General features: G+C 46.9%; 1 long non-coding RNA gene across 1 annotated transcript; it reads right to left on the reverse strand.

Annotated features, from left to right (window-relative positions):
• Positions 1-4,533: 4,533 nt before the first annotated feature.
• On the reverse strand, positions 4,534-8,583 carry LOC139041567 (uncharacterized). The gene is made up of 3 exons (XR_011496971.1): positions 8,398-8,583; positions 5,190-5,286; positions 4,534-4,689 (listed from the first exon to the last, which is right to left on the reverse strand). It is a non-coding gene; the product is annotated as an uncharacterized lncRNA (long non-coding RNA).
• Positions 8,584-8,811: the final 228 nt, after the last annotated feature.

Raw genomic sequence — 8,811 nt, forward strand, 5'->3', positions numbered from 1 at the left:
CAAGGTTGCGTGGTGAGAGATAAGGTCAGAAAAATAGCCGGGGCCAGCTTGGGAGGGCCACGTGATGCCTAAGTACACTTTTGTACCCATTTGACAACAATTAGTGTAGACGGAGAAGAGAAGAGATGAGAAACTTCACATAAAAGGTATTCGTAAAAAGTATTTTGGAAAGAGTAGAACACACAAAAGCATAAACTCCGGCCACAACCGTCTGGGTGTCCACCATCTGGCTTCAACACCATCAGCTTCGTTTTACAAAGGAAACTGAAAGTGGTAGCTAGGAATGCAGGAGGAAAACCAGGGAAGTATTGTGTCCATGAAGCACGTCAAAGAGAGAGGTCAGCAGTGACAAATAAAGGCAAAAAGGTTCTGTAGGTTGAGCACAGGTCGCATCCCTGTGGGCCCACAGGCCCCTCACAGTAAACATGGCTGTTGAGGTGCTGACAGTTTCCCTTCAACCGCTTCTCCTCTTGTTTCCTCTGTCAAAACGTCTTCAGGGGCTCCAGTATGGGATGAAAGCAGGGCCTGAGACCTGGCCGTGGGCTCAGGGAGTTCGTGTGGGATTCCATCCTGGGCAGCAGGAGTGGAGGGGCTGGGAGAGTGAGGCAGGGAAGGAGAAGTTGCAGAGCGCCTGCCTGAGCTGTGGGCGGCTGGGGTGTGATGTGGGGGGGCCCTGAGGAACTGGGTAGAAAGTGTCTCAAATTGTCTCCCAGAAGAAGAGGAGGCTAGAGCATCTGTTCAATGGCCTCTCATGCCCCGATTCTGGAAGGTTGTGCTGGGGACATTAACCTCCCTGTACTTTGGGCTGGCCTGCATGCTGGCTGAGGGAGATCCCAGGCTTTTCCAGAGGCAGAAAGCCAGCGACATGGTGGCCACGGAGGAGGGACGCTGCCAACGTGTGCGGGACCCTCTGCTGCAGCTGCAGCCGACTCCGAGGCGAGCTGAGGGCGCGTAGTACGGACGCTAAAGGTGTCTGCCGCAGCCCCGCCGCCTTCGCGGTGGAGTCTAAGCCCTTTCCCGTGACGGCGGCATCTGTCTGCTACCCAGGCCTGAAACCGGGAGTCGTCCCACCTGCTTCCCTCATCCCTCTTACCCTTGTTTGTCTCCGCAGCCACCCCTTAGTTCAGGTGGTCATTTCTTGAGGACCATGGTGATGACCTCCCTATCTTTTAGTGAGTGCCAGTGATACCAAACAGATGATATACTATGAGAAGTTCGAGGTGCTGTAAGCACAAGGGAGTACGTAGGGGTATCTAACCCCGAACCAGGGGCTCAGGGAAAGTTTTCAGGAAGAAGTGACATCTAAGCTGAAATCTGAGGCTTGAATAGGAACTAGCCGGGCAAAGAGGTGGGACGAAAGAGTTTCAGACAGAGGGAAAAGCAAGTGTGAAAGGTCAGGAAGAGCATGGCGAATTTAAGACACTGAAGAAAGGTCAGTTCGTTTCAAGAGTGAAGGAGGAAGAGAAAGGAGAGAGATTGGAGACAAAGGGGCCAGATCACAGGGGATCCTGCAAACTTATTAACAAGTGTTGACTTTCTTCTAAAGGAAATGGGAAGCCTGAAGGAGGAGAGTGATGGCGTTGACTCTGAGTTTCAGTAAGATCACTTTGGCCGAGGTCGGGGAAAAAAAATTAGCGGATCACCCGGGATTAGAGGAGAGGAGAGCAGCTGGGCGAAGGCCGCTGCTGACCAGGCAGGAGGGGATGACGTGCTGGACCTGGGCAGCGGCAGTTGGGGTGGAGAGAGATGGATGAATTGAAGAGATGTTTAGAGGTAGACTCTGAAGGATGTGGAAGTGGGGAGTGAGAGCGAGGGAGAAGCCCGTGAGGAGGCCTAGGTTTCTGGCGTGGCAAAGGATGGGTTCTGTTATGCTGCAGGAACAGGCAATCTCCACATCTTGATGGCTTACTACAACAATGGTTTACTTCTCATTCTTGCTGTGTATCTATCACAGATTGTGAGGAGAGTTTCTTGTCATCAAGAACAAGTGTGACAGAGGCTGCGTCTCGGTACCTGCTTCCTTAATCACTTGAGGCGGGGAAAAGAGTTGTGGCAAATCCTTTAAAATGAACACTCGGTGCTCTTTAGCCAAATCAAGTCTCACGGCCTCACCTCATTTCGAGGGGGCAGGGAAGTGCAGTCCTACCATGTGACTGGCGGGGGTTTGGGCATGTTAAGTGAACAGCGCTGATGACTACCACAGATAGAGAATGAGAATGCCGTTCACTGAGACGGGAAAATGGGTAGGACCAGGTCTGGGATCTTGCACCCCTCCAATACATCCTCCACCCTGTGGCCGGAATCCTTGTTCTGATACAAAAGTCTCATGTAATTCCTCTGTGCAACTTCTCTTTAGAACCCCCCGTGTTTCCCACCTGATAACTTCTTAAATGCTAGTGTGGCTGGGGGCCTTTCACGGCTTGGGCTTGCCCGCCTGTCCAGCTCCACCTGCTGGCTTCCCCTCCATCCCACCCACTCCCTCCTCCTTTGTTCTCCAGCAGGACTTGGAGTGCCCAGAACCTGCCAGACTTTCTTAGCCTCCAGGCATTCATGCATGCTTTTTTCTCTGCCTGGAATGCCCTCCTTCATCCTTTGCCGCCTTATCTACCTGGAAAGCTTCTACTCCTTCGAGAAGCCTTTCTAAATTTCTCTAGGCAGACTTCGGAGCACCTTCTTTTATTCCCCTGGTTAACGTCACTCCATTTCTGTTGCAGTCCTAACCTAATTTATTAACACGATGTAGGTGTCTGTTTCCCTTTCCATGTGGCTATAAACTTTTTGTTGGTTTTCTACCTGGCAGCCATTCTCTACCTCCTGCCACAGTACACGGTTTCCCCTTCGAGGATTTCACCCATTCTCAGCCATGGGGTTTTGGGGGATGGGCTCTTATCCCCAGCTATCCCTAAGCTAATCAGCATGTTGGCCACAGTGGCTGGTTCAGGGATGGGCATTTGACGCATTTCAAATGAATGAGAGATTAAGAGTCTCAGGACTGGGAAAGCAGTTACTAGTATGAGGATGTGAGTCTGGAACTGCTGTAGCCACTTTATGACTATAGTGGGTGAACCTGGAGCTGCTGGAAGGCCACTGTGTGAAACATGATGATGAAGCCACCATGAAAGGCTGAGTGGGAGAGGGGGGAAACTGAGTCCTTGGTGACATTGTTTGAACTCGTGGATCAAGCTTTGCTCCAAGCCAGCTCTTTCTCTGAACTTTAAAGTGAGGTGAGCCAATAAATTCTCTGTGTTGTTTAAGCCAGTTGAGTCAGAATTTTGTCTATTCCAATTGAAAGGGTCCTAACTAGTACAGAAATTAGCACCAAGAGGTGAAGTTTCAAGAGGCAGGCCCGAAAAATGGAATTGATTCAACTAAGGAGGTAAGATGAAGGGCAGTAAGAACCTCTACATCTTTTTTTTTTTTCCTAAAGATTAGCACCTGAGCTAACATTTGTTGCCAATCTTTTTTTTTTTTCCTCCTTCTCCCCAAAGCCCCCCAGTACATGGTTGTATATTCTAGTTGTAGGTCCTTCTGGTTGTGCTGTGTGGGACACCACCTCAGCATGGCCTGATGAGTGGTGCCATGTCCACACCCAGGATCCAAACCAGCAAAACCCTGGGCCTCTGAAGCAGAGTGCACGAACTTAACCACTCAGCCACGAGCCAGCCCCAGAACCTCTACATCTTGGGGTGAGAAACTGGCAATCTAATACAGCTAGTTACACAGTTTCTTATCGTATCTTGGGATGCAGGTCATGTGCCTCCTGTGGCTGCAGCCGTACATTGCTTGGTAGAGAAATTTAGACTATTGGGTTGGGTCAGCTCTTTCCTGTTGCTATTAGTAAGATACTATAAAGAGGTGAGCTTATGTTCAAACTAGCCACCCAAAAACAGAGAAGAAAGAAAATACAGCTTTGCTAAGAGAAGTCCTTTCTGCCTATGGTAAAAAAATGGCTGAGATTCTGGAAACCGGCAGGACTGGAAAACCCTAAATGCTTTGCCCCAAGGAATGTTAGCATAAGCAGAAGTGTAGATGGGGGAATGCATTGCACAAGATAAGACTGGGATATGGATTGAACCTGCTCCCTAGCCCTTTCCTGAGCACCTCCTGGTTTTGACTCCCTCCAAGACAGAGGGAACCGAACCATCAATCCCATTAGAGATGTAAGTGGGATATAGTCTACAGGCAAGGACCAGACTTGGGTGCCTCCCTAATTGTTCTAAGGTATAGTTCAAGATTAAACATGAGGTTGGGTGTCTGGAAGAACGCTAAGGCCTGTTGCTTGGGGAAAGACATACCCATACCAGACTGGGACCCAAAGACTAGTCTCAGCAAGATCTCTCGTTTTATATACTAGCTCGTAGAATCCATCAGAAGCAAACAGGCTGGAAGCCTACCAAAGGAGTTATAGTGCCCAAGAAACTCTAAGCCCAGATGACAACAGTCAGAGACTTTTCAACTCCCAACGTAATTCTCAGGTCCCCAAATGCAGTGAATGAAACTTCATAGGGATAAAACAGCAATTCTTACACTTTTATGTACATAAAATGTTTATTGAAAGTATAGATTCCGGGCTGGCCCAGTGGCGTAGTGGTTAAGTTCACGCACTCTGCTTTGGAGGCCCAGGGTTCGTAGGTTCAGATGCCAGGTGTGGACCTAGCACTGCTCATCAAGCCATGCTGTGGTGGCACCCTACATACAAAATAGTGGAAGGGTGGCACAGATGTCAGCTCAGCAACAATCTTCCTCAAGCAAAAAGAGGAAGTTTGGCAACAGATGTTAGCGCAGGGCCAATCTTCCTCACACACACACAAAAAGTATATATTCTTGGGCTTCATCCCCAAAGAATATGATTCTTTCTGTTTGGGATTGGGCTCAGGAATCTGCATTATTAGTAAATATCCCTGATGGTTCACATGCAGGTGACAAGGGAAGCCTACTTTGGGAGACATTGCCTTTAGGGAAATTATTAAATTCCTCAAGGACAGGCAGCAGGACTTTGTCCTCACAGTACCTCACCCGGTGTAAGGCACAGAGTGGGAGCTTGGCAGAGACTTGTCTACTAGACCTGAAAAGCACAGGTTTCCGGAACCGAGGTGGATTTTGGAAGTATGCAGACTGTGATTCCAGAGACTGATCTGCCCTGAGCCCCTGCCCCCTGCTCCTTGACTCTGCTTGATCCTGCTTTTCACCTGCTGGGGCAGCCTTGTCCAGACGCTGAACTGGCCAGGAATATGCCTGGGGTCCTCTGTCAGTGGCCCTTGTACAGGCAGAGAGTTCTGGACACATCTGTGGGGGTGAAAAGAGAGTGATTACTAGGTTTATCCATGTTTATTCTCTTCCCTCCACCACACCTCAGGACAGGGAGTGTTCTAAGAGTCTGGGTGAAGCACTTTTCTGGCACCTTGGGTGACTCATGTGTCTCAGTTCCACACACCCTCCATCAAAGGCTGTGGAATTGTCAAGGTCAGGATATATAAAACCACATTCTTGGGAGTGCTCTGGACACTGCCAGCTCAGCTCAGGAAGAGGGAAGAGCCCAGAGGACAGCTGTCTGAGTTAGTGCCCACTGTTTATGGCAAGTCTAACAGCACGTACCAGTTATGAGTATGGCTATATTGTTGTTTAGTTCTAGTTGGTGGTGGCCAGGAGACCATAGATTGATCTTTATTTATTCTCCTAAACAGTTAGCTCAGCACTTACTGTATGCTAGACACCAGAAAGCCTGGAAAGATGTGTAGAAACAATGCTACCCTAAATGAGCTCACAGACTAGGAAGCAACAGAGCGGCCCTGCAGAGAGATTCATGAACAATAATCACACCCACAGGGAGGGTATTATAAGCTCTCTCAGGAAGGACATCCAACTTGGAATGGTGGAGGTGATGGTGGGGAGTAGGGAAATCTTCTGGGAGCAAAGTCCTAGGCTGAATATATAAACTTAGGGAGAAGTCACCCAGGCCAAGTTCTGTTTTTGGCCAGGATGGAATAACAAAGATGGAATTTACCCTCCCACGTGAAGCAATGAAAAAGTTATACAAGATATATGAAGCGATGGTTTTGAACATCAGACAGCACAGGACAGTGATCCTTGAGAGAGGGAAAACAAATAAGATGAGTCCTGTGATTGCTCCAGGCTACTGCCTTGAGAGAGTTTCCAGGAGGAACCCAGATAGAGTCCAACAGTCTCTGTGAGTTGATGAGATGGACCAGGAGTCCATGGAGGCCAAAGCAGCTGGAGTTTTCAGGGCAGAGCACCAGAGAGAAGCAAGATATAGAGAGAGGAAGGAGGAAAAAGAAGTAAAGAGAGAGAGAGATCCAGAAATCTGCAGAGCGTCCCTTTGAGTCTTTAGCTGAGTACTGGTCAGCATGTGTGTGAGGAAACTACCTGAGTCCATGGAAACCACCCAAAAGAGGCATAGGAAACAATCCCTGGAGCTCACACAGCTAAAGAATAGTTTACGGTCCCCCTGCCAGAGTGGAAAACCTCATCCATCACAAGGCATCAGATAGAGTACTCAGAAGTTATCTCAGCAGTGTGGCAAAATAGCTACAGAATAATGGCTATTCTGGTCCCAACTAACAAAATTTAAAAGCAAGCCTCCAAAGAATCAAACTGTTTCCAAGTAACTTCACTGTGTCCCAGAACAAAGCTCAAGAGTATTTATAGGAATAAAAAAGTTGAGCACCCAACAAGGTAAAATTCACAATGTCTGCCATCCAGTCCAAAATTACCAGGCATGCAAATAATCAGGAAAACATGACCCATAACAAGGAGAAGAACTCAATCAATAGAAGCAGACCCAGAAAGGACACAGATGTTAGAACAAAAACATTAGTATACAAAGACATTAAAGCAATTATATGCTCAAGAAAGTAAAAGAAAGATTAAGCATGTTAAGTAAATGCATGGAAGATATAAAAAAAAATCCAAATAACACTTCTGGGGATGAAAAAATATAATGTGAAATGAAAAATACACTGGATGGGATTAACATCAGATTAGACACTGAGGAAGAAGAAATGAGTGAACTTGAAGATTTAGTGATAACGACTATCCAAAATGAAACACAGAGAAAAATACTGAGAAAAGAAAAAGGGAACAGAGCATCAGTGAGCTGTGAGCAAACTTTTGGGGGCCTAATATATGTGTAAGTGCAGTCCCAGAAAAAGGGGGAGGGCAGAAAATATATTTGAAGTAATGGCCAAATATATTCCAAATTTGATGGAAACTATCAGCCCACAGATCCAAGAAGCTCAATGAACTCATAGCACAAGACACTGAAGAACTACACCAAGATACATCATAATCAAATTGCTTGAAACCAGTGCTAAACAGAATATCGTAAAAGCAGCCAGAGAAAAAGAGACACTTTATGTAGAAAGGAACAAAGATAAAAGTGACAGCAGATTTCTTATTGAAAACAAGGAAGCCAGAAGATGGAACAACATCTTGAAAGTAACGAAAGAAAAAACTGTCACCCTAGAATTCTATACCCAACAAAAATATCTTTCAAAAACTAAGGTGAAATGAAAACATTTTCAGACAAAGTGTGAAAGAATTCATTACCAGCAGACTTTTACTATAAGAAATGTTGACAGAAGTCCTTCAAGTGGAAGGAAAACTATACTAGATAGAAGTCTGGGTCTGTACAAGGCAATTAAGAGCACTAGAAATGAAGTGTTCCATCTAATAAATGAAGAAGGAATGATATAATTAGAATATCACAATTTTGAAACCCCTAATGAATTAATGGACCTAGGCAATGATCAACAATGGCTGACAATGTGACAGAAAAAGAAACAAACATCATATACGTTGATGGGGGCACACTTCACCGCCTATGTGAAGTAATCTTGTCAAAAAACGGAAGCAATAAAAGATAATAATAATCGAACCTGAATCTGGCCTCTGGATCTAACTACTAACTTACAGCATATATGACAGACAGACAAACATGTTAAATGACACCACTGTCTTTTGATTTAAAAAAATCCAGACTTGGGAAATTCTGTAGATAAATAACCAGATTTTTTTTTCATTAAAAATATTGCAAGGAAAGAGAAAGAGAGAATGGAGAGATTGACACGTCCGTGGAGGGGGAGCTGCAAACCGTAGGAGCCGTGAGAGACAAACCAATCAATCGCAACATGTGGGTCTTGTTTGGATTCTTAATTCAAACTAACAATGGAAAAAATGAAAAGACGTGCAGGGAAATGTGAACATTGACAGGTGTACTAAAGAATTGTCGGGGAGAATAAAGTTACTGTGGCCAAGAGAGGAGGAAGATCGGGGTGGGGTGGGGTGGGGTGGGACAGCACGGAAGGGAGCCCTCTTCGAGGGGGTGGGGGCTTGGCAGTTACGGGAGGAAAGGCTCCTGCTGCAGAAGTGTCCTCTTACTTTTCCCTCTGGGCTACGGCTGGCTGTGGGGCTCCGGTTCTGAGGAAGGAAAATGCAGAACGTTGACATGGAGACTATTTCTGATGACCTCCTCTGGCCTCCCTGGTGCAGGGGCCACCTGGGGGATGAAGTCTCGTTCAGGGCTTTCAAGGCCACTCTCAGCAACAGGGGACAAGGACCTGGTGGCTTGGGTGAGACAGAGGTTTGAGCACTTTAACTTCATCCCAGCTCTGCCCTGGGGGTAGAAGACCAGGAAGGAGGAGAGACCGAGCCTGAAGAAGAGGAAGGAGAGAGCAAGGAGAGCCGAAGAGAAGAGGGGAGGAGGAAGAGAACTAAGCTCAGGCGCTTAAAGGACCCGTTGACTGTGGCCTCTGACCCTGAGGTAGAAGGCTCCCCCTGCCCCCGTGCCCCCTG

Source organism: Equus asinus, chromosome 22 (assembly GCF_041296235.1).
Source record: "Equus asinus isolate D_3611 breed Donkey chromosome 22, EquAss-T2T_v2, whole genome shotgun sequence".
In the NCBI taxonomy this organism is placed as follows: Eukaryota; Metazoa; Chordata; class Mammalia; order Perissodactyla; family Equidae; genus Equus; species Equus asinus.